This window comes from Corvus kubaryi, unplaced genomic scaffold (assembly GCF_017639235.1).
Source record: "Corvus kubaryi isolate FWS band 111438036 unplaced genomic scaffold, C.kubaryi_AGA036_p1.0 134, whole genome shotgun sequence".
NCBI classification, from domain to species: Eukaryota; Metazoa; Chordata; class Aves; order Passeriformes; family Corvidae; genus Corvus; species Corvus kubaryi.
The window spans coordinates 10,763,410-10,787,441 of record NW_024580668.1 but is presented as its reverse complement, the minus strand read 5'-3'; positions in this window follow the sequence as shown (position 1 = coordinate 10,787,441).

Here is a 24,032-nt window from a genome sequence, read left to right as displayed (position 1 = left end):
CACACCCAAGTCACTCTGCCTGTGGGTTTCCTGCATCCTTCACCCACCTTTTAAAGCCCTTCGAAAGCTGTCACACATGAAAGAATTGCAGGAAGCCATAATTTGGGAAGTTTTCAGAGCTGCTTGCAGCTTTTTTTTGCCTGCTGCCATGCCTGAGAACTTGAACTGGTGGAATTATTCATTAGAAACAAAGCATTTGAGGAATAGAGCTATTGATTGTTAGGAACGACTTATGTGTTATTTATGTTGCTGTAGTCCCTAATGAGTCCTTGCAGGTTGGGGCTCCACAGGGTTAAGCTTTGCACAGCACAGCACTACGACAATGTTCAGTTAAGGATGGTAAAACAGGCAGGTGTGGGGAAGGACAGGTAGGGGCACAATCAGATTTGGTGTAGCAAGTGACTGTCACAGTGCAACCTGCTCTGCAAATGTTTTGTAGGCGTCTGTCACAGGTAAATTTTAATGACATATTTGGAGGTGGACAACATTTGCATTCCTCCCGTGGACTGCATGGTAATATACAAAAAAAAAAGGCAAAAAAACCTGTTAGGAACTATAACTGATGGGCAATCAAAGGTGGTGTTATCATCAGAGCAGGACGTGGGCGTGGTGGTTTCTACCTGTCTGTAAGCAGGTTGTCTTTGGGGCTGGTGAGCTGCTCATCTCTCACGGCTACCTGGTAACTCTGAAGTCCATCTGTGCTCTCTCACACACATCTCAGCCCACAGCCTGGCTTGCAAAATCACACTTATGCATATTAACAGTTGGTTGTTCAACCCGTGGGGGAGGATTCCAACATTTCTTGGTGTTGTTTCAAATCCCTGTATTGCACACTTAGTCCAGTCCTGTCTGTTTGTGAAGGACTGAGCTTCATAGCTCTGGTGAGATTAATGAAGTGAACTTTTGAAGATGACAGGCAGGATCCTTATTCAGAGTACTCTCAATTCAGTGAAAATAACTCAGCTTTGTTGAATTGTAAAAAAAAGAAAGGCCCAGTTTCTCCCTGGAAGATTAGTATATGCCCATAGGGATAACTGACCCCAGGCCAGGGGCTGAAGCAGACCCCAAAATAATAAAAGTTATATGACAATGTCAGGAAACTGGGTGAAGCAGACTCTGAAATTACAAAAGTTAAAGTACAATTACAGTAAACTGGCAAATTTGATTTAAGTAATATTAAGGAGTAGCTTCTCTGGTGCCTCATTAGCTCTGCCCAGGTAATCAGCTTATTTGTTTCACAGGTGCTCTTCCAGCAGCCCCATACAATAAGTCCTGTTTTCAATTAATATGAAACAACAATATATTAGATACACAACAAAGCCTCCCACCTCTTTCTGCATGTTCAGTGTTTTCCCTGAGTTCCCTCTCTGGGAACACTCGTATGACAATTACTGCATCGCCCCTAGCTTTGCTGTTTTCTTTCAGGTCCAGAGATTTCAGTGCCTTGGCAGAGCCCTTAGTAAAGACATTTTTATTTACATGGCTATTATGTTTCTGTCTTCCCTCAGGCTTCCACCTGGCTGGGCAGTGATGAAGGTATTAATCACTGGGGTGTCTGGACACCCACTCCAGAATGGGAAATTTGGAAGTTCACTGCAAGATTTTACATCAGATTTCACTGCTTCAAAGGGATATTGATTTCACTCAAAGAAGAGGAGTGAATGCTTTGAATGTTTTAATGATTTCACCTTTTTGGGTTTTGTACCTGTTTACCAAAGCTGGGCACTTTGGCTGTTTCAAATGGGGTTTTAGTTATATCCTAAGCATCCTTATCCTGAAAAACCTCAAGCATGAGTTTAACACATGGAATTTAATATGCTTCAACAAAAGAAAAAGGTTTTCAGTTAAAAAAAAAAATCTCCATTGGATTATGAACTTCCACGGGCTGAATACTTTCAGAATTAGGACCTGTGTGCTGGAACTCCCAGCTACCAAGAAGCTTAATACAAACATAAAGTCTCTGCCTTCTTTAGCCCTTGAATTCATGGATTTACAGGTTAGCTTTAGGCTTTTGTTGTGTGTTTTTGCCTCGGTATGTGTGCAATTGCTGAACTGTAGCTATTATTGAAAGCAATATAACATCACTGAAAAGACATCATACACCAGAGCTGAGTGTACTTAACAAATATCCAAAGGCCATCAAGAAATGATTTTGACCATGCCCCTGAACACTGAAGTTTGCCTGAGAGTAAAGATAGAAATGAAACTTAATTCTGTAGCATCTGGTCTGCTGCCATCCAGCAGCAGACAAAGAGGCTTTAAAAAAAATAAAAATAAAACAAAGCCTGAGATGGCTGAAAGCAAAGCAGAGTGTGAGGGTGAGGTGGAGCTGTTCTGGCTGATTGCTGAGGCTGGGAGGGATCTTCTTAAAGAAAATATGAAACTGTAGACCAAAGGAGGGGTTTTTACTGTTTTGAACTGCTTTGGAAATCTACAAGTGCTGATGGGAAGGAGAGTGTGAGAATACCTCCCAGGAGAGGAGGTGTGAAGGCTCAGAGATGTAATTTTTGAGCTGCAGAAATCCTTTTGCCAGGGAAACAGAAAAGAATTGAGAAAATACATTTATGGAAGGGCCTAATGTGGTTTCTGTGTACAAAGAAGAAAACACGCAAGTCATACTGAAGGAAAAGGAAAACAAGAGAGAGTCAAAGCCCCTAAGCCATCTTCTAATTCTTGGAGACCAAGGTGTGTTGTGTGGGTCATCCTGCAGAAAAGAATTTTGTTATTTTAGTAAGATCTTTGATAAAAGAATCAGATTTATGTAGAAACTCCAAGTTTTCATTGAAAAAAATGAACCTCACCTCAGAAATAAATTCAAAGCACATAGGCCAATGCTCCTGCAGGACCAGAACTGGCTTCACAAACCCAACAAAATGTGAAGAAAAATAGCACCACAGAGAAAAACCCAAAACTTTTACAAACAGCTTTATTGCTTCATTGTCTCAAGCTCAGAAAAATATTAGAAAGTTCCAGCGAGATTAATATCCTCCGTGTTAGCTCTGTGTTTGAGGGTACCCTGCAGATTTCCAGATGAGCCCAGCAGTTTTGCCTCACACCCAGAACCCCCAAATCTAACTCCAGTGTCTCCCTGGCATCAAATCTTCTTCCTGACTTGGCTGTTGCCACATGAGATCCCCAAAGGGGTTGTAATGGCTTATCCATGACATCTTCTTTTGCTTGCTAAATATAAATTTGTTCAACATTTCCCCTTAAACAAGAGCAAAGTCTCCTTAATAATTCAGCATCCTAAGAGTAATGAGTTCATTAAGAGGTGCTGTATGGATTAAGTCGTGCATGAGGGCTGGTGTTATAGGACAAGAGTTAAACAACCCATTGTATTACTATAATTGGAGTTATAGGGGCTGTAGTAAAGGAGAACCAAAAGGTAATTTCCATTTTGGCTAAACCTTCCCTTATTCCCTCTGGCCACAAATTATCATATTTCTTCTCTGAAGCAGACCTCCCCTACGTTTTCAAGCTCCTCTAAATTCCATGTCATTATAGTAATCTCAAATCCTCACACAGACCACTGAAATTCTCTTTTATTTTTTGTTTACACGAGGTCATTTGTGAGCTATAGACCGCTGAGAGTCTGATCTTGGCTTTGGTTCAACTGATCAGTAGGCAGAGAAAGACTTTTAGATTAGAAAGACAAATAAATATTTGAAACTGATTAAACTGAAGGAAGGTTCAAGCGTATAATGTTCTGGGGCTGATTGAGATACACGAAGTCAGCAGCAAAGCGGAAGAGAACGCAGCAATCCCTGGGTCTGAGGTGTGAGATCCTGCTCTGAGGTGCTCTCACAGGCTGGGAAGAAGGTGAATTTAAACTTACACAGTTTGTTTAAACTGGCAGAACTGTACAGAGCAAAGGCAGGTGGGGTAAATCTGCAGCACACCAGTGAGATCTGCCCCTGATCTTTATGTTTTGTTATTCTGAATACATTCCACACGTGCAGAGCGTGACAGCAGGTCCTGAGACAAAAGAATAACTTATGCTGGAGGAAGAACTCGTGTTTAATAGGAGAGAGATGCACGTTTCAGCACTTAAACTGAGCTTCCAGGGAAGGTGCGAGGAGGATAACTGCATCTGCAGCTGCCCTTGGTGAAAATAATGAGCGTGCAAACAGCACGTGAGGTTCAGTTTCCAGTCTAGGAAATAGGTCAGCATGATCTATCTCTGTGGCCTGTGCTCTGTGATGGTTCTGCAGCGAGTGGAAGGTTTCCAAAGACGTGACATATTGGCTTTTCTGCCTTTTAGCGGATACTCCATGCTCCATGATAACAGTGACATATGCAGTCCGTGTTCCTGCCGCTGTGCATCGCCCTTTGAGGGGAGGCAAAACATCTCAGCCACTTCCTCCTCTTTTTCCTGAGCGATCCCTCAATTCGCACTACAATCACCCCGAAATGCATTCAGTAAATCATCTCTGATTGCACAGTTAAAGAGCACTACTCTCTATTGGTCATTTAAATCATCTTCAAGGGTTTCATTGATGAAGACTTTCCGAAAGGAAAGAGGTAACAAAGAAGATCTATTGAATTTGGAGTCACTGGATGCTGGTGAACTTAAATCAGATCCAGCATTTCATAGGGAAAGGAAAACAGGAGAGTCAAGTGAGATAAAGGGCTGTTTATCCATGGGGAGACGTGACGTGTGTGAGAAGAGCCGCCTAACAAAAGGGTGAGCTGTTCAAAATGCCCCCTTACAGAAGATACAATTAGCGCTTAATCGCTGCTTGCTGCAGTTCAAAGCTCCCCCATCTCGGCTAATGAACACGTGTGCCAAGTCAGCCCGATTCGTACCTGCCTTATCTCGACCATTGAACAGGGCTGGCTCTCTGCTAACGCTGCTGTTCCGGGAGATCGCACATCCCTGCGCGGGGGCAGCGCTCCTCTCGGGACCGAGGATTCCGCTCCGCACAGGCTGCGGAGGATCAGATGTAATTTCTTCCTCCTAAGGAGATCCTAACACCTAATTTAGAAATAAGTTGATAAAAGGCTAATGGATGCTAAATTAACCACGAGAGGGCTCGGGATGTGTTGCCTGGACCGCAGGAACAGGGCGGGGAATTGAAAGGAAAAAAAAAAAATCAATGGAGAAAGGAAGTTGGAGCCCATAAAGTTCAAGGAAGGTGCAAATGTCACTTGACAGCAAATGCAGAGCAAATTGGTTTATCAATGTGCAGCGCTGCACCGTGTGTTTGAGGCTGTTGCATGTCAGGGAGGAGCTGCAAGAGGAATCAAGCTCTCAAAGCTGTGCCTGAACTGGTAAATTAAATATTCCCAGTGTCACTGTCTGAGACTGGGGCTGGCAGGCTCATCTCCACACATCCAGCTCCTTCTCCTGCAGTGCAGGCCGCTGTTTGCAGGATGCTTGTTGAAATAGCTCTAGCATGTTAAACCGTGAATCTTCCTTGGGAATTGTCTAGAAACAGGTTTGTTAACCGGGGTCGAAGTTGGGGATTGTCACAAAAATTTTTGGCCAGCAGGTAACTGCCACAAGTCCTTGGGGAGGAAGGAGAAGGGACAGCAGTGACCACGGGCTGAGCTGTGCTGGAAGGTTGGCTGGGACCTGGAAGGAGCACATTTGGGATCACTGAGCCCCGATAAATCCCCAGTGTCTCCAGGCTCAGACACGCTGTGTCGCACTGTCAGGCACAGACTCAGGCCTGCCTCCAAAGCTGGCTCTTTCTCAAGTGCCAAGTCCCAGCCTTGTGCATGAAGAATCCCTTCCTGGAGTAGGGCTTTTCCCTTTTGCTCCCCCAGCTCAGTTTCTCCTTCCCTACTCCCCGCACAACACTGCCTGTTTCTCTCCTGCCGCTGGATGTTCCTGGGGAGCAGTGCTGAGGCAGTGTGCCAGTTCCTGAGACAAGTAGTCTGGCAGAATTTAAATTGGGCATGGCTTTGATGCTGGCCCAAATGATCCATTGGCCTCATCCACCCGGAATTGTGCTGGCCTTGGAGCAATTTTGCTTTGCTCCAGGTAACTGAGCACTTTCCCCTTGCTCTGCACATACAAGACATACACACACCCCACATACTCTAACACACAGACCCCTTGTGCAGGCTGCAGGCTGTTCCTCAGTTATGTGCTGACATTTCCATAGGATTCTCCTTAAACCTAACCCAGCAGGGTGCTCCAGGCGTGGTGTTTCTGTCGGGGCCATGCCCGCAGGAGTGTGTGCTGTGGTGCTTCCATTTGCCAGCACACTGGCTGGAGCTGCAGCAGGACAGGAGCACACACAGGTCCCCCACATGTCAGTTCAACACTTACAAATCGATGCCCATCACACTTCATCAAACATGTTTTTACAGCCCCCAGGAGCTGCTCATTCATCCCACAGCCCAATAACACCCGCAGCACCCAAGGTTTCTTGTAAGCAGTGAAATCCAATCCCCAAAGCCTTGTAGTAGTGATGAGCAGAAAATCACAGCAGCGGGTATTGGAAAAATAGGAATTCAGCTAAAGCAACAGTACCTTGACAACACTTGGCACTGCAAACATCACTTAACTTGACAAACAACCAGTAATAGCTAGAGTGAAAATAAAGGGTTAGGCAGGTAGAGAGATAAAGTATGAAGAACATGCTGAGCAAATAACAGCCTTTTGAGAATCAACATTAGCATAATTACTAAACATAGGTAATTGCTGAAATAGCATTTGCTGGCAGCGTTTCTGTTTCTAAATGCAACACTTTCTCTCTTTCCTACGAAATCTTCTGCTAGGACTAGAAAGTGTGCTTACACTGCTTTTAGCTGGGAGGGAGCTGCTGTGCAAATTGGCTCCATCTGAAAGCCGAGGGCACAGGGAAGAACAAAAGCACTTAACACCTTGGAGTCCAACCATCCTTCTAAACAAGGTTGTCATACTATGGGCTACGTGCCTTGTTAGATGTTATACCACCAGCTCAGCCTTTGTCCCAGCTCGATACTTGATAAGGTTGGACATTGGCAAATCAATTCCTATTGATTTCTCACTGCTGAAATAGGATAAGCATGTGACAGACAAAACGAGTGTTTAGCACAGCAGAGCAAGCCATGCCAGCACTAGAAAACAACTTGCTTGATAAAAATTATAAGCAAAACCCCCCAGCAGACACAAAAGTAATATCATGAATAACCAAACATCCTGGCTACAATCAAAAGCATTATCTGGTTCTGCTTAGAAAAGCATTTGGACACAGTGTTGCTGGAAGGTAAGGTGGAAATTAAAAAGAAAAAAAAAAAAGAAGAAAAGGAAAAGAAACAAAACGTCCCAGCAACAGATGAGGTTACATCTGTGAAGGTTATAGGGCTGATCTGCAATTATTCATGAGCACTGTATGTGACCTGAGTGCTGAGATGGTGCTTTCTGCACCTCTCGCTGGGTGTTGCTTTGCTGGGCAGTGAGGAAGCTGTCAGAGGCACTGGCTAGCCTCTACCTAAGAAAATTACCTAAAAATGCCATAGGGAGGGGAAAAATTACATGTGCACAATTATTTGTGATGATTCTGCCGGAGAACAAGAAGTACAAAAGAGAATCAGCCTGGGTTTTTTGAAAAGAAGTGAAAAAGTGATTGGAAAGTAACTGCAGAGGGCAAAAATAGGAGCAAGGCTGGCTCAGAAAGGACAGGACACCGTGGAGACAGCCCCCATGGAGATGGCTGCAGCAGTCAGGCCTTCTAAACCATTGACATGGTGACAAGACACAGATGAGTCATCAGTTCAAACAGTGAAAAAACAGGCTGAAAATGCCTTATTGTTCTAAAAAATTGTCATATTCTTATTGTGAGGTCAGTAGTTGATATTCACCTCTGGACCACTGATCAGGGCCCCCTTGCCAATCATGTCAGCTGCATGAATTGAGGGAAATTGGTGTCATCCTGGCCGTGGATCGTGGGATCCCAAAGCCTGCAGCAAAAGGATGAGTTCTCCCTCTGATGGGCAGCCCCACAGCTCCCAGAATTCTGGCCCATGGGCTCCTGAGGAGTCTCTGAGGGGTTTCACCACCACCAAGTGTCTCATGCAGCACAGACTGCACTCTCCTCAGGGATATCTCAAGCCTTGAAAAGTTGCACTTGCACGTGCTCTCCTCAGAGGAAACTCCAACCTGGTAAGCAGGAAGCAGGAGGCCATTTGGTGATCCTTACATAAAGAAAGAGACAAAAAATGGCAGACCCTACAAAAATAAACCATAAAAGCCTTCCACTGCCTAATCCTTTGGTGCCATTTAGACAGATGTTTCTTTAGGCAAGAGGATCAGCATTTCGCTGTCATTCATTACGGATTTACCAGTTTTGTATTGATTTTGTTGTGGCCTCCTATGTACTTTAATTGCTGCAATAGAAAAACAAGTTGCTATACATGACATTTCCTTTCTGGGAAGCTGGCAACAGAATTGCGTGGACCACTGGTAGATTCACTGATTTCCCTTGTGAGCCAGTAATAAAATGATGACTGAAACAGCTTGTCCTTCTTTCTGTTCCAAAACAGCTTTTTTTTTTTTTTTTTTGAGAACTCTCGGTAGCTGTGGATTTAAAAACAGAAATCTTCCTAAATGCTGGATAATATGGTAGACTTTGCTCTAGTGTTTTGCAGTTATTAACTCTGAGGTGTTATTGATTTATTGTGAGGGACAGGCACCTTGGCTCGAGCAGTTGCTCAGGCTGCAGGTGAGGTGCTCCCAGGGGTGGCCAAGGGCAATTGGAATAATTGATAAAGAAGTTTCTGGTGCTCTCATTGTTAGATTGACACACAGTGCAACTGTCAGGAGTGTGGGTTGAACAAGAAGTGCTGCCTTCCTCTGGGATATGAGCCACCAGCTCTGATCCAAGGCTCCTTACCTGGGAGAGTGGCAGCAGCTGGAAACCCATATGGTGTGGGGCAAAAAATGTTACAGTGTGCTTGCTTGCAGACTGAGGGGGTAAGTGGTTGAGTTACCTCACCTCCTCCTTCTATTCTCCTTAGGCTGGTGTGGGTCCCACTGCATGAATTAACGTGGTAGGAAAAGAACCACCAAATTCTCCCCTCTTGCAGCTTGGTGTGTGCATATTTAGGTCTCATAATGAGAGGTGTTACAAGGAAACACAGGTAGATGAGGGCCTGTGAGGTGATCCATTAAAATAATTCTGTGTGTCCATAAATAAATTCAGTTCTGCGACATCCCCAGGAGGTAAGTCAGTATTACAGGTGCTTTTGAGGTGGATAAACTAGAATCCTGGAGATGCAGATGGTGATGACTTGTCTCAGCAGCATGTCAGAGGTGGAACCTGGGCAATCCCTGCTGGGATTTTAGAAGTGTCAAGGCTGCTGAGGAAGAAGAGGATTTGTTGGAGTTGGGCAGTTTGATAAGAAACAATTTTGTGTAATTAAGCAAATTAAAGTGAGATCTGACAGCTCTGGAGGTGCATCAGGAGGCTTGGAGCAACCTGGTCCAGCTGAAGGTGTCCCTGCCCATGGCAGGGGGCTGGAATGAGATGAGCTTTAGGGTTCCTTCCAAGTCATTCTCTGATTCTGGGATTTGTACCTGTGTTTTGCAGAGACACAGGGTCTACTTCCTAAAAAGAGTGATTGACAGAAGTAACAAAAACATGCTCAGCCCAGACAGCAGAGGTGTGCTGAAGGAAAAAAACAAAACAAGACCAACTTTCTTTGCCTTCTGCTGATGGTGCTTCAGATCTGAGCTGCTGGAAAGCTCCTCAAGGAGTATTTGCAAGCTGCTCTGCATGGCCATTTCGGCACAGCCCAGCTGGTTAATGATAGCAAATCTGGGCTGGTAACAGCTCCTGAAATAAAACCCATCTTGCCAGAAGAAGAAAGTCTAAGAACAGAAAAGTCTGGTTGTATTTTTTTCCATCATTGCCTATGTACTTCTCGGAGCCGTGTAAACAAAGCCAACTTGTTGATGAGAAATATGTCAATCAAAGAGCTGCTGAATGTTCTGGAGACAGTTACCACTAGATGTTTTGACTAAATGTCTGAGAGCTCATGCTCCTGGGAAATTTCCCAATAGATCTGAGGATAAACACACAAGCTCTTGGCATCTCTCCTGCCTGGATGAGAATCTGAGAACTGATAATTATTTACGCTTAGCCTGTGCACCTTGTAAAACCTGTGGTGTGTCCTTTAGAAGGCAGTACCACAGCATTTCATGGCGGTGTTTATTAAGGACAAAGTCCCAGTGAATATTTAAATTCTGCCAGACTACTTGTCTACATTTCAAATCATGTCAGAATAAAAATATTACTCTCTGTGTCACATCCATCTACAGTTATTTTGGTCACAGCTGAAATACAGAGGTAGCAAAAATCAAATGAGTGAACCTGTTCTGGAAAGCTCTGCACCGGGGGGTAACATCACAGGCACTTGGCGAGGCAGCAAGGAGAAATTTGGTATTCAAAGCAACTTTCATAAGTTTTCATTTAAGTCAAGTGTTTAATGATCCCCTGCTGCTACAGCTGTGTGCTGCTGAATGATCCTTCTTTCGGGCAGAACTCTGCTAAATCCTCAGGTTTGGGCTTCAGGGAGGCAAGATGAATTACTGAGAGGTTGGCTTCAAACAGCAAGAAGTAAAGATTCACAAGCAGGCACCTGCAGAAGCACCAAAGCAGCGAGTAGCAGATCGCTGCTGGGGTCCTCTGCTTGATTTGCTGCACAACACTCTGAAAATGGGCTCAGTTCACTGACATCCAGACCTTCTCCCAAGGAAACTTGTGCAGTGACATCCTGGGATGGCTACTTGAGCAAGGATGTGGGGCACTGGAGGGCAATACAGGACAGTGTGTAAGAAAATGACACCCTCATAATCTGACAAGCAGATAATATTTCTTTCTTATTATTTTCCTTTTGATGGGCAGTGTGTTTTGTGCAGAAATCCTGAGGAATGGCTTGAACCCAGCAGATGAGTCAAAAGCAAAGAATTTTAATCCAAAAGCTCAAATTTTCACCTCTGCCAGCAGTGACCTTTCTGATTTGTTTACCAGGAACATGCACAGGAGTGATTCTTTCTGTCGTTTGGATGACAAGAATAACAGTGCATAAGCAATCTTGTTCCCCACCTCCAGTTCAGATCACTCATTTTAATTTTACCTTTTACAATCAGCCTCTCCTCTGTAGCACCCACCTGACTGGCAGCAACTTAAGCCCACACAGCCCACTGAGTAGTAAACAGAGCTGTGAAATGTCACAGCAGTAACCAAAATCTCACAGATCAGCACGAGCAATAAATATAATGAACAAATGGTTTGCCTATGAGAATTAACCAGTCTCCATCAGTGGGAGTAAATGACTGCCTGACTTTATTCCTGGAGCCTGTAGAGTTGTGTAATTCTTTGTCTCAGCCACGAGCCTGCCACTGGCTCTGCCCAGGCTCTGCATCTTTCATCTCAGTTAAGTCAACAAAATCATCTGGTTCAGAGTAAGCTCTTACAGGTACACAGTGCATTAGCACAAATATCATTGCACAGTTTTGCAGCAGGATGAGCATTTCCTCTGATCTGCAAAACCATTCTGTCCCCCAGAGCAGTCAGAAGATGGTCAATGCAGTGTGCATCGCACTGATCATCTGCCTAACGCAGCCTGGTCAGTGGGGGAAATGATGCTGACGTTATTTATATCCCAAAAGCACATCCCTGCCAGGACACTGCTCCGCTCTGACTGTGTGCGTGTGGGTACAGGTACTTCCCTCTATATGTAGGTATAAATATGTATAAAACAGGCCACCAGCCGTGCAGAAGTTCAAATCCAGAGCTCTGCAGGAGGAACTTTATTGGCAGGTTGGTTGAAGGATTGAGCTCCCATTTTTGTAAATTTGTAGCTTAAGGGATCATTTCATTGCTACCTACAAACACCCACCAACGTGCAGGACTTCTCATGACCCATCAGCAAGACCTTGCCAGAATGAATTAAATACATAACCTGAGTGATGCTGTGCACTGTCTTCACTTTGGCCATGGGCTCACACATTTATAGCACAAAAGTCCCTGCTCTCAAGCCTTGGGAACTCACAGGAGCCCTGAATGGCTTCGGTGTCCACAGCACCAAAACTGAAAATGTCCAGGAATTGCTCCCCCAGGACAGAAAGCTGGCCTTGACCTTCTCCTGGAAGCCCATCATCTGCACCACCAGCACTGGGGCTAGGTGCTGTCCTTGCCAAGGAAAGATGCTGCTACCCCATCTCAGGAGCCCCCTCCAGAACTGGAAGCATCCAGTGATTGCTCCCACCCAAAAGGTGCCAGAACAGAAAGCTGTTCCTGGCCTTTTCCTCCCTGACATCCACCTGCCTTCCAGGGAGAGCGCAGGCAGCGGCAGAACCCATTCTTATGCTCCAGCTCTGACCCCACAGCTGAAATAGCTCCTTCTCCTTAGCTCCTTCAGTCACTACCTGAAAAACTTAAATAAAGGGAGGGAGAGCCCTGCACAGGCTCAGTTAACACCTTACACAGACTACTAGTGACACCATCTCTTCCTCGATGACTTTGCCTGGTTCTTGTTCATCCCTGGAAGCCAGGGGTGCTCCAGCTGGCTCCATCATATCCACAATACTAGTTTTGGATCGTATTCCTCCTTTTCATCTTAAATAATCAATGTAGGCCTGAGATGAACAGAGACCAGCTGTATTCCCATTCTGGCACAGGAAGTGATATGAGCTAGAGCAGGAGGACAATGAGGGGGTTGGGGCTTTCTCCTGCCTTTTTCCAGAGTTCCAGCCTGCAATCCAAGACAAGGTGTGGGACCATTCTGGAGCTGAAAATAGTCTGTGTTTGCTGATCTTTAGAAGTTTCCACAAAGAACACTGCTGAGAGAAGAGTTATCCTGGCTGAATGTCTGTGTGCTTGTACTGCCCTGGGTAACTGTTCATTTACAGTGGTATTATGGGAACAGTTAATAACAATAATTTGTTTGCATAAAAACTCTTCTCACTGCCTAGATCTAAACACACAAGTTTCATAACTCCTCAAAATTAAACAACTCCAGAACAAACAAGCACAAATGATAATTAAGTTTCAAGTCTTCCAGCATTCCCAAGCCACTCCTGGGACTTGCCAGCCTTGTCAATATTTTCACATGTTCAGCAGCTTTCGAAAGTAAACAAATGGCCATCAGTGGGTAAGCACTTGTGTGTTTGTTTTGCAGAATTACTTGCTCAGGTAGGTTGCATGTGTGTGACAGACCGAATACATTTGCTTCAGAGACTCTAAAACCAGGCTTAGGCATGTGGAAATGCTGAAATCTCAAATGTGTTTGTACCAAGCTCGAGCTCAGATTACGAGGTGCTTTCTCTACCAACTAATCATCAAAGCACCAACACAGGGCAGATGGAAACCAAGGACTCAGACATATCAGTCTGCCTGCCTTCTACTGACCTTTAACAATCTTTTCTGCTAGTATTTCCTTTGGCAGATAATGGCAATTTCAGAACAGGTGCACAAGGAATCAAGTTCAGTGGGTGCAGATTCAGCTTGTAAATCCCTGAGAAAGAATATTCTGAGTTCCAAGTGGCGCCGTTGTCCTATGGCTTTTCAGATTAAAATGCTACGTGATCAGCACTGGCTGCTCATCTTTCAGGACCCAAAGTCGGTGAGGGAAAATCCACATAAAAGTCATGAGAAACAGATTGCTGATACTGGGAAGAAAAGTTCATAATCAGACCGCAGCTCGATACAGGGAGTGAAGTTATAGGAAGGTAGTTTGATGTGGACAGAGATGCCCCTGACAGCTGGGTGCACCTGTTGGTATGAGGTGGAATAACCAGTGAGGCTGACACAGTCCCAGAGCAATCCAGGTCACACACCTCTGGATAAATCAGGGCCTGTCTCCTTGGATGAGAAAGCTCCAGAGGATGCTAAGGCAGCCAAGTTATTTCAAGTCTTTCCTGCAGAGCCAATGCTCTGCACAAGGCAGTCCTTTGCCCTCCTACAGGTAACTCGTTCTCACATCCAGGCCTTGGCTCCAAGGGGGAAGGCTGTGAATGCAAACACTGCACCTGGATCAGGAATTGCCATCCTGCCTGCTTTGCTCACCATGTCATAGAGTCATAGAAAATCCTGAGCTAGGGAGAGCCCCAGGATCACCCAGCCCAGCTCCTGGCCCTGCACAGACACCCCAACAACCCCACCCTGGGCATCCCTGGCAGCGCTGTCCAAACGCTCCTGGAGCTCTGGCAGCCTCGGGGCCGTGCCCATTCCCTGGGGAGCCTGGGCAGTGCCCAGCACCCTCTGATGCAAGCAGTGCTGTTTGGAATAATTAATGCAGTCAAGTCCTCTTAATTCTCCTTCTTCCCTATTTTTATAGTAGGCTGGAAGAGGCTCCCCACCTCCCCTGCATCTCTGTGCCCCTCACGGCCTGAATTGTGCTCGATTGTCATAAAACAACAAATGATGGATCCTTGCTATAAAAGCTGACCTCATGCTAAATCTCAGTGTCCTGCTCCAAGGCACCAGAAATGTTTTACCTGGACAAAATCCATATATATTTGTTCAGAAATAGCCACACTAGCAAGATGCAGGGTTTTGGTTTATAGGCTGGTGTAATTCTGGGTCACTGGAAAGAGCTATAAATGTGTAAGCACCAGGCAATTATAATAACAAACAGAACTATTTCAGGCACATCACCACTCACAAAAGTCAGTGTCTGGGCTTCTGTAAATATACTGATCCATACTTAAGTATTAAAAGCAGCAATGGACTGGGTATGTATGCACAGGATATAACTATGTAACCCCCCATTACTACATTTAAGCACATTTTCTTAATTGCCATGTGAAACTGCTGCCTCCTAAAATTCTGTGGGTGGTGTGAAGCAAAATATTGAAGATTAATAGAGTTTTAAACTAGTAAATTACTTCTTGTGTAGCTTAGTTTAGCTTTATGTAGCTGCAATAATAGTGTATCTTGGTGATATGTTGAATATTGCATTACATATTAATATTTTCCATTGTGCTGAATTATGTTTTAGCATTTTCCCACAACGTAAGATGACAGAGATCAATTACAAACCTATTAAATGTCAATTAACATCTTTGCAATCTGAATCCCAAATGAACTTGTTAAAGCTACCTTGTTATATGTCACTTACATGTATAAATGCTGGTTAAATGTTTAATGAATGCATGAGAAAGTAATCACCTGTTTACTGTTTATGTAGCAGCAAGCTAATCCCATTACTGTTAGTTATGGCTACTGGAAAATTAACACTGAATTTGCAAAACTGAGTGGCTAAAATGGGCTCTGAAATGCATCATTCATTAATCAGGTGCATTTCTACGTAGTGCCTAAATACAGATTTGGGAATCTAATTTTCAGCACTTCAGCAGGAGTATTTCGTCCTATTAAGCTGTGAAGTTATTTTTAGTGTGGTCTAGTCAACACTGGTGATCCTTACTGTAGAGTTTAAGTGTTGTGCAGCATCTACAAAGCCTTGAGCTTTCCTGGAAAAGGTCGTCATCACATAAAAAATTCATTCTTTTTAACAATAACTTAGGTTAAAATGTAGTCAGTACAACAAGGTTAACACCTCCACTCGCAGGAAAATGTAGTCATTGCCCTTGGGATAAGAACTTTCCCCTTGCAGAATATTAAAAATGGGATTTTTATTTATTACAAGTAGTCAAGACTTTGCTTTGGCATCTCAGCTGAAAAATGGCACCTTTAGGAACACTGCAGAGATCACATTGCCTGCTTCACTTATCAATCTCTGCTGCCTTTGCTGACGACCTGCTCTCTCTGTCTGGTCCTTGGAGAGCTCGGAAATGCTCCAAAACAGGCTCTGGTGGCAACCAGACTCTCCGTTGGCCACAGGGGACACCAAAGGGGCTGAGCCTCCTGAAAGTGGCACTGGTGCTGAGGTGGGTGAGGTGGGAGGAGGAGCAGTGCCCATGTCGGAGCAGACGTGTCCCAAGGCAAAGGCACCTCTGTGTTTGCCTCACAGTCAAAGGAAATGATTTTATTTCCCGTGGTTGTTGCTCACACATCTCCCTTCCCTCTCAGAGGAGTTATTTGGGCAGGGGTGAGATCAAAAGGGCTGTTGAAAAGCCAAGCCAAACCAGGGAGTAAACACCTACAAGAACAAAGCGAGGGAATTCTTCTGCCTCGCCCTCCTGGCTGGTGAAGCAGGGTCTTCCCAAAGCTAAGCTGAGGATCAGAGTGGGATACTAACCCTTGCAGATCACAGGAAGTGCACAGGGAGGCTGTCAGATGGGGCAGGCTGGCAGATGGAGAGCTGGAAAGAAGCAAACTCTCAGGTTCCTCAGGCAATGCAGAACTCCATGGACAAGTGAGTCCATGGCCAGCTCCTGAGGGAGCTACCAGCCTTCAGGAACAGAATCGAGTCAGCTACATCTCATTGTGCCTTGCAGCCATCCTTCTGTTCTTCTTGGCAAATACAACATCCTTTGTATTGAAAGAATTGTCTCTTTGTCATCAGAAAATCCAGTTATGTGTCAAAAGGGACAGAGCAACCTTGAGAGCACCAGTGAGAAAAACCCCACACATGAGGCCACCAGCCTGAAACATGGACCAGGAGGAGCGACATCCCCAGGTGTCAGGAGCCTGGACCTGGCTGTGGTGCAGCACAGTGATAATTTGGAAATAAAACTGCTGAACAGGGTGTTAGCCTGGGGCAAAAGGGAGCAACAGGCTCAGAGGTGCTTTTGCTCCTGAAATCTGTAGCTCAGGAAAGGATTTGTTTGTGTGGATGGCAGAATTTCCATCAGAGGAAATAACATTTAAGAGTTTTGTTCAGAAATGGGTCTCTGCTGAGCAGATCTTGCTCTTCCATAGCTGCTGTTTTGGTGGAGTCATTCTGGTGGGTCTAATGACAGCAGATGTTTCAGTACAACTCCCAAGGAAAAATACTGGGTGTTTGGGTTTCCCCCTCAAGAAAAGAGTCACAAAGGGGCTTTTTTGTTCAGTTGGTTTAGGAATGCAATTTGGTAATTCAATTGCTCGCCTGATAAATGTCTGCCCTCTGATCCCAGCTACAGGAGATGGAATAAAATGTAACTGGATTTGACAGACAAAATTAATCTGCTGTGTTTGAGGCATGGCAAAACAGCCTGGGGAGAAAAACATTACAGCAAATTATGCTTCCTTATCTCCCTATGCTAACAGTGCCAGGTCAGCTCAGAGCAGTGAACAAGCCTTTAAAAAGACAGCACACACCCAGCTCAAACAACAGCACTGCCCTGCTCTGACTCCAGAGCTGGGGAAGCTGCTGGGAAGTCCCAGGTAATCTGCTTTCCCTTTCTGGTCTCCCTCCTGTGCTTAGTTTGCAAGTTTAGGGCAAGGGATTTCTTCCCACCTGGGCCCTGCGTGGCTGCACTGTCCCCTCTCTGCCAGGGCAGTGGACAGAGACGGCAGGGCCATGGGCAGGGAAGGGCTCTCCCATATGTTTTGCAGCATTTTTCAGTGTTTTTGGAATGCTCTCACTCTGCAAATATACCCTCAGCAGATGCCCACATGCCTCAGCATCAGCATAGCCATCACACTTCCTATTTTTTTTTAATTTGCCAATGCAAAATATGTTTATTCTGCTATTAGTTTTCAGGTCAATTCAGTTCCAAGAGTTGGTTTATAGCATCACTAAGCACACGTGTTAGCTGGTGTTTTTATTTCATATACACTCCAGTTTGCTATGAACTGAGCCTTATTTAGGAGCAGTGGATGGCCATGAGTCCGTCTGGAAAGACTGGACTATCCCTTGCTGAGCCTGCTCCGAGCCTGTGGCAAATGTTTTCTGTCTGCCTTCCTGCCTTCTTAGTGGCTTTGTGTTCTGGGGATGGATGATGTTGAGGTGTGAAAGTCACACATCCAGAAATTTCCAGCAGTTTGCCCAGGGATGACCCAGCTCAGCACCACTACACTGGATTCCAGCCACAGGTGTCCTTATACTGGTGGTTTTTTAGAAAGGGTCTAGATGCCCCAAAAATTTGTCTTTCAAACAGCCAGAGGAGCGTGGGTAAAGGAAAAACCCTCTTATCCTCTCTGGAAGAGGAAATGTTGCTCCAAGGTATTGCATCCCAATTCCTAATTTCACACCGTGCCATAGGGACTTTTCTATCAGTGTGGTGACTCTGATGCATCTTCAAAGTGATGGGGAAAGAGCTGGAAGTGATCTTTTTTTTCCTGTGTTCACCACCTGAATTGTAACTATCTAACCTGACCAGATGTTCTCCATTTCTCCCACGTCAAAGCCTGTCTGCTCCTTCCCTGGAACATCCATCACACCGTGGGTCAACTCTCCCTTGATTTGTAGGAGATGGTTGCCCAGTCTGCTTCCCCTTTAATCATTCCTCTGACAACAGCTCCAGAGATGAAAAGCTGGGGGGGATCTAAGTAATCCATTTCTAAGTGTAAAAAGCCTAAAAAAGTGAGGGGGAGAGTGGAAGAGAGCGAGTCTGTCTGCTGAGCAAACAGACTGATTACGTCAAGGGACAGGAAGAGCAGCTCCTGGAAATCAATAGGGATGAGGCTTTGAAAAGGTTGACTGACTGCACTGGATTAGCTATTGATTTTTGTCATTTTCACAGCCAGTGCCACGCTCTCCACCCGTTGAGGCCATTAAGCTCCGAGGCCTTAAACTTCTAATCCCCCACTAATAACAACAAGACAATGCCAGGCAAGCTCAGGACCTAACGGGATGTCCAGCAGCTGGAGAGGGTGCCAGCGCCCGGGGAGCAATCGTGGGAGCCCGGACACCCAGAGTGGGAACAAAACACCCAGAAGGATTCAGATCATGCTCAGGGGTCAACTGCAAATCCGTGTTTCTTGGCAAGAATTTCCAACTGGTTTCCAGCTAGCACCAGCAGCATGGCACACGTCATTTTTGCAGGACCACTCTCTCAGCATTGATTTTTGTTAAAATAACCACAGAAAAGAATTTTTTTTGTTTTCAGTATCACCTAGGCAGAGATGTGCAACAGTGTGGGCTCCAGCAACTCAAGGGCTGCAGGTGCATTCAAGCACCTTATCTTTGTAGTTCAGCACACCCAGCAGTAAAGAAACCCTCAGCTTACTTTAAGGTAGGACTGTAAGAAAGAGATGTTGGAAGGAGCCAGGTCCTGGCCCTGCATCCTGAGACAAAACACAGGAAAGAATTAATGGCAATGCTCTTCTGAGATGAATGGGAAAGGTGGCTAAGGAGTGGCTAAAGAAATGGGCAGAAGACATCTGGCTTTGAGGGAGTGCTTCCAGGGCTGGGGGGCTAAGTCAGCTTCTTCCTGTAGCACCTTTAATATAGAATAGAGTAGATTTTCTAGGTCATGTCAAAGAGCTGATCAATCCCAGCTCGATTTCCAGAAAGTCTGCAAGTGCCAGCTCTTGTGTGAACATCCTCATGGACGTGGTTTAACAAATTCCTTTTGCACAGCTGGTCTACATCTCACTGGAAATAACTTATTTGCAAACTCTGGAGCCTCAAAAAGAGTTCAATCCCACAAGGAAAATCATCCACATCCCTCAGCTTTGATCCCTTGGCTCTGGATGTGGTGAGGAGTGCAGCTCACTGGGGGAGCACCCAGCCTCCTCTGCCACACACTTCCCAGCTTCTCTCCCTCTCCAGGGCTGCAGGGACTCAGTGCAGCTGGGACTGAGGGGCAGATCATGCCCAGCAGGAGAGAAAAACCCTTGGAGATATGCCATGTGTCCCTTGGTCCTTCACACAACCACACTCAGCAACACCCCCTCCTTGGCTGCAGCCCCACATCCTTCCTCAGATGTTCTTCCATGGTGAAGAGCACAGCCCTCCATCAGCCAGGCACCTGCAGTCCTACAAGGCCCAGTCCCAAATGTCCAGACACTGCTCAGGTTTGTTTATCTGAGAACCTGGGAGATGAGGATGGAGCCAGGGCTGCTGGCAGAGCCTGGGTGCAGTGACAGCCCAGGGTGCAGTGACAGCCCAGGGTGCAGTGACAGGCGCGTCCCCAAACCTCCCACATGCAGCTGTGGGAGCAAACAGCCTCTGGAAGCTGGTGGGGCAGCACTTCCAGCAGCCTTTTCTGCCTGTGCTGTAAATGCTTTGCTGAGTGAGAGCCCAGCTTCTCAGAGAATCTCAGTCAAAATGTTGATGGTATTTATTTTAAGGGCCTTTGTGGTTCTCGGAAACGAAAGGATTATTGTCAATATACAAAACAAATGGGCTCTGCCAGGTTTCATCCCTTTGGAAGCAGGGAGATAATGTTCCTGCAGCGGTAATCACTGCTGCCCACCCAAACGGGCAGCAAACAAAGGCTGAGGGATGTGCAAGGGAGCAGATAGAACTTCTCCATTCACCAGCCCAGTGCTGTGCTCTCCCCTGATCCTTTCCTTCGGCACCCGGCCAGCTGGCAAAAACAAGGCAAATTGAAATGTTTCCTAACATTTTCTTTTCAGAGTCTTCCTTCCTAAGTGCTGATACAAAGCTTCAGCCTGCACCTCCTGAAGTTTTCCACAAACACTGGAGAGGCAAAAGTGCTGAACAAAGCAATAGGGACACACGGAAACAACTCAATTTTTTCACTTACTTCGGTGCACCTAGAGTATCTGCCCTGAAATCAATGAACCTGTTCAGAGCCAATATTGGAATAAAGGATAAAAAGCTCTTTAAGGTGAATGTCTTCAAGGCTACTGAAGGGAAAATAACCCTGCTTATAGTGAGCTTTTATTTTTACTTCTTACATTAACTAATGTTTATTTTAATCATAAAGATAAACAGTCAACAAATCAGCATTGTACATAGGAGGTAAACTGGGTGGTCCCTCTTATAAACATTTTAACTTATAAATAATATAATTCTTCCTCTTAGGAGTGGCTGGAGAAGATGTTGTATGTAAAGCTTTATTAAATCCAAAGTGAACAGTAGTGAAAAATTTTATTTAAAAATTGCTTACACAATTAAAAGAAAAGTTTCATTCTACCCCAAATTATTTTTGTCAAAACTGAAGACAACAAATCCTTTAATTTCTCAGCTCTCATCAACATCGTCCCCTGGAGGCTTAAGTAAAATGGGCTTTACCAGAGTCAGTATTATCTATGTTTATCTAGAAGGCACCAGGTGTCTTTTTCCCCATGGAGGGACTCAGGGTCAGCTGAGTCCTTGCCCCTGCCTGTGTAGCCTTGCCACCCTCAAAGTAAGAGGAAGGTGCAGCTTGGTATTCGTTTCACAAGAGGCAGAACATTTCTATTTTTTGTTTTATCTCTTTCCAGACAGTTGGCTCAGTTTAATGGACTGTCTTTCAGCCTGTGCATAATTCTTCTCCAAATTAAATTCTCTTAGAAGCCCAACATAATGCAGACCGTGTTGTCAGCTCATTACTTTTACATCCTTTCTTGTTCTGTTTATGTGAGCAGAGGTTTAATTAACTATAATCTACTGCGTAGGCAAGAGGGGAAAAAACCCACTCTACTCCAAAGTATGTATTTATACCCTATTCTATTTTTTAACATTTTTGGAGGCTGGGGGGAGTTAACCTTTTTGTCTATAAGCCGGGCTGGTTGCTTTATGTTTCTGTGCAAATGCTTGGGGAAGTGTAAGGCATCCCTGCTCATCTGCCACCCTCTTACTCACCCTCAGCGGCCTCTTACTCTGCAGCGGACAGTGCTTAAATCTAAAAGACAAGGCACAGCCTTTGCCGTCTGCACCTCAGCCTGTGCCAGCTCGCAGTGCATCCGGGGATGGCAGGGCAGGCACAGCCCCTGCTGAGCCAAAAACACTGGCCAGGGGCCAGCTCAGTGGGACAAAGGGCCGCTGCCTCCTCCAGAGGGACACGGGCTCGGTGGGAGGCAGCAAGAACCGGCTCTCACTCCTCTGTGCATCCAGAAGGCAGCAAAGTGCCCAGCTGCTTTGCTCTGTGTACCCTGACTGGCATGTCTTCTGCGTCTGTGAGGTCATTTGTCCTTGTCTACCGTGGCAAAAACCTCACAATTTCCAGCTAATAAAATGAGGTTTATAGAGGCACTGCTTGGATTTCTCAAACCATGTGTTAGAAAGCTGCAGAAGTTTTGCTGGTGACAAGTTTATAAAACAGATGCTCTCCCCCAGAATATTTATAAAATGATCTATTTTATCCACAAATTAGGCTTGTACCTGAGAGCCTCGAGTGCCTAAACAATCCCACACACATTGGCAGAAGGGAATTCAGCAGAAGGTGCTGATTTCTGCACAAATGCAAGGATTAGGTGTCAGATTAAAGTGGGATTAGATAGGGGCTGACACTTGTTACTTGAGCTAAATTTAGACCTCACCAGGCAGATTCCAATTCCCTCAGAAATTCACAGTTTCTATTCAGAAGATAACAGGAAGCTAAATTAGCATTGCTTAGTATTAGTTTCAAAGATTAAATTAAGTAATTACAGTAAATTTAGAGAATTTGTTCCTATACATCTCTTACCATTGTGCAGTGATATTTCTGTTTCATATGCAATCAGGGACTGGGATTTTAAAGGTTCAGTTGGCTATTCCACTGTGCCAGGGGTTCAAAGGAAAGCTATTCCTCATCCCAGCTCTACCCAACGAGCACCAAGGACATGGTTCTGCTGGCAGGGGTGACCCTTTTGCATCCATGCCAGCTCTAGCAGGGCTGGTGCTCTCCTGTGACAGCTGAAAAAACCCCTCCTGAACAAGTTTTTACTGGAGCCATCTGATGTACATCTAAAGCTGTGCCATGTGTTTGAGGATGTTTGTTGTATTGGTTAAATGACAATCAGATTATCCAGCTAAAATCACAGTAATTTTACAGATAATTTATCTCCATTGCCAAGGTCAAAGCATCGGAGACATTTCTCAAAATAATCTTAACATTCAGTCTCAGCCCATCTCACAAATAAATATACACAAATAAAAATGAACTGGTGGCTTCTGAGTCCAGGGCAAATCATCCTGCTCCCCTATCCTTTACACTTAGCAAAGCTCTCGTCCGATGAAGCCCCTTGGGTGCCTAATTCCCTCCTCCTCACCTCCCCATAATTGCCAGAGCACTTCAGCTTATCAATACTGATGTGTGCGCACAAAGCCAGCTCTGAGAGCGAACAGAAGGCTGTGCCCACAGTTACAGGGGTTGTTTGGCCTCCAGTGCATTTCATTATGGTTTTCCAAACAGGCAAAGCTGGTTAGATGTGACCTGGTAGGATGTGATTCCCCAACACCTTTCGGGTGGTGAGGGCGTCAGCAGCACACAATCATCATGTTGGAGATAACTTCCCAGGAAGTCCAATAGTTGCCTGTTACGAGAATCATGGCCAAGGAAGAGTGTGTGCAAAAATCTTTACACAAGGTCTGGTCTCTTGGAGTTCTTTGGCTTGAAAGCTCTAGCCACGGATGGGGGGAGCTGCAGGCATTGCTTTGCACTCTCACCATGAGCAATTTTCGACAGCTATCCTTTCCTCCCACCCATAAGCTGCTCACAGGGTGCCACCTTTTTCCTGGCTGCTCAGCTTTATGCGGATTCTTCCCTTGTCTATGGGCAGAATGTGAGTCCTAAACATTTAGAATTTAGAGATCTGGGGTCGATCACACATGGTGGATGAATTCCCTGTTCCCTGCCATGGAAGAGTGACCCATGAAGTGGACACTGCCACTGCACGTGCTCTCCCAGGGAATGGACACTGGGCTTTCCATTCACACTTCCCAGTTTGAAATGTTCACCCTCCAAAGGGCCGCAGGACTGAATATGTTGGTTCTCATATTTACAGAGCACTGCTGCATGCTCCAATGAGCAGAACTCTCTTTCATGTCAATGAGCACCAGTGAGCTTGGAGCCAATCCTTTTTAATATCAGAGACTATTCATGCAGCTACTCCCTGGCATTGCTTTTGCTCTAATTACAGCTGCGCTTTCCCCTGCTTTTTCTTCATTAATGAACAAAGACACTCAAGACTTAATTCACAAAGGTATTTAGGCATATGAGTCTTGCTGAAATCCCTGGAGAATCTGAACATTAGGCACAGCCCAACTCGCTTGTGAAATTACATAGAGACTTGCGAGGTGTTTGCTCCTGATTTACACTGAGCTTGGGTGAGTGAAGAAACAGATTCTCTGTGTTTTGAGGAAGAGGAAGGATCACTCAGTGTTTGAAATCC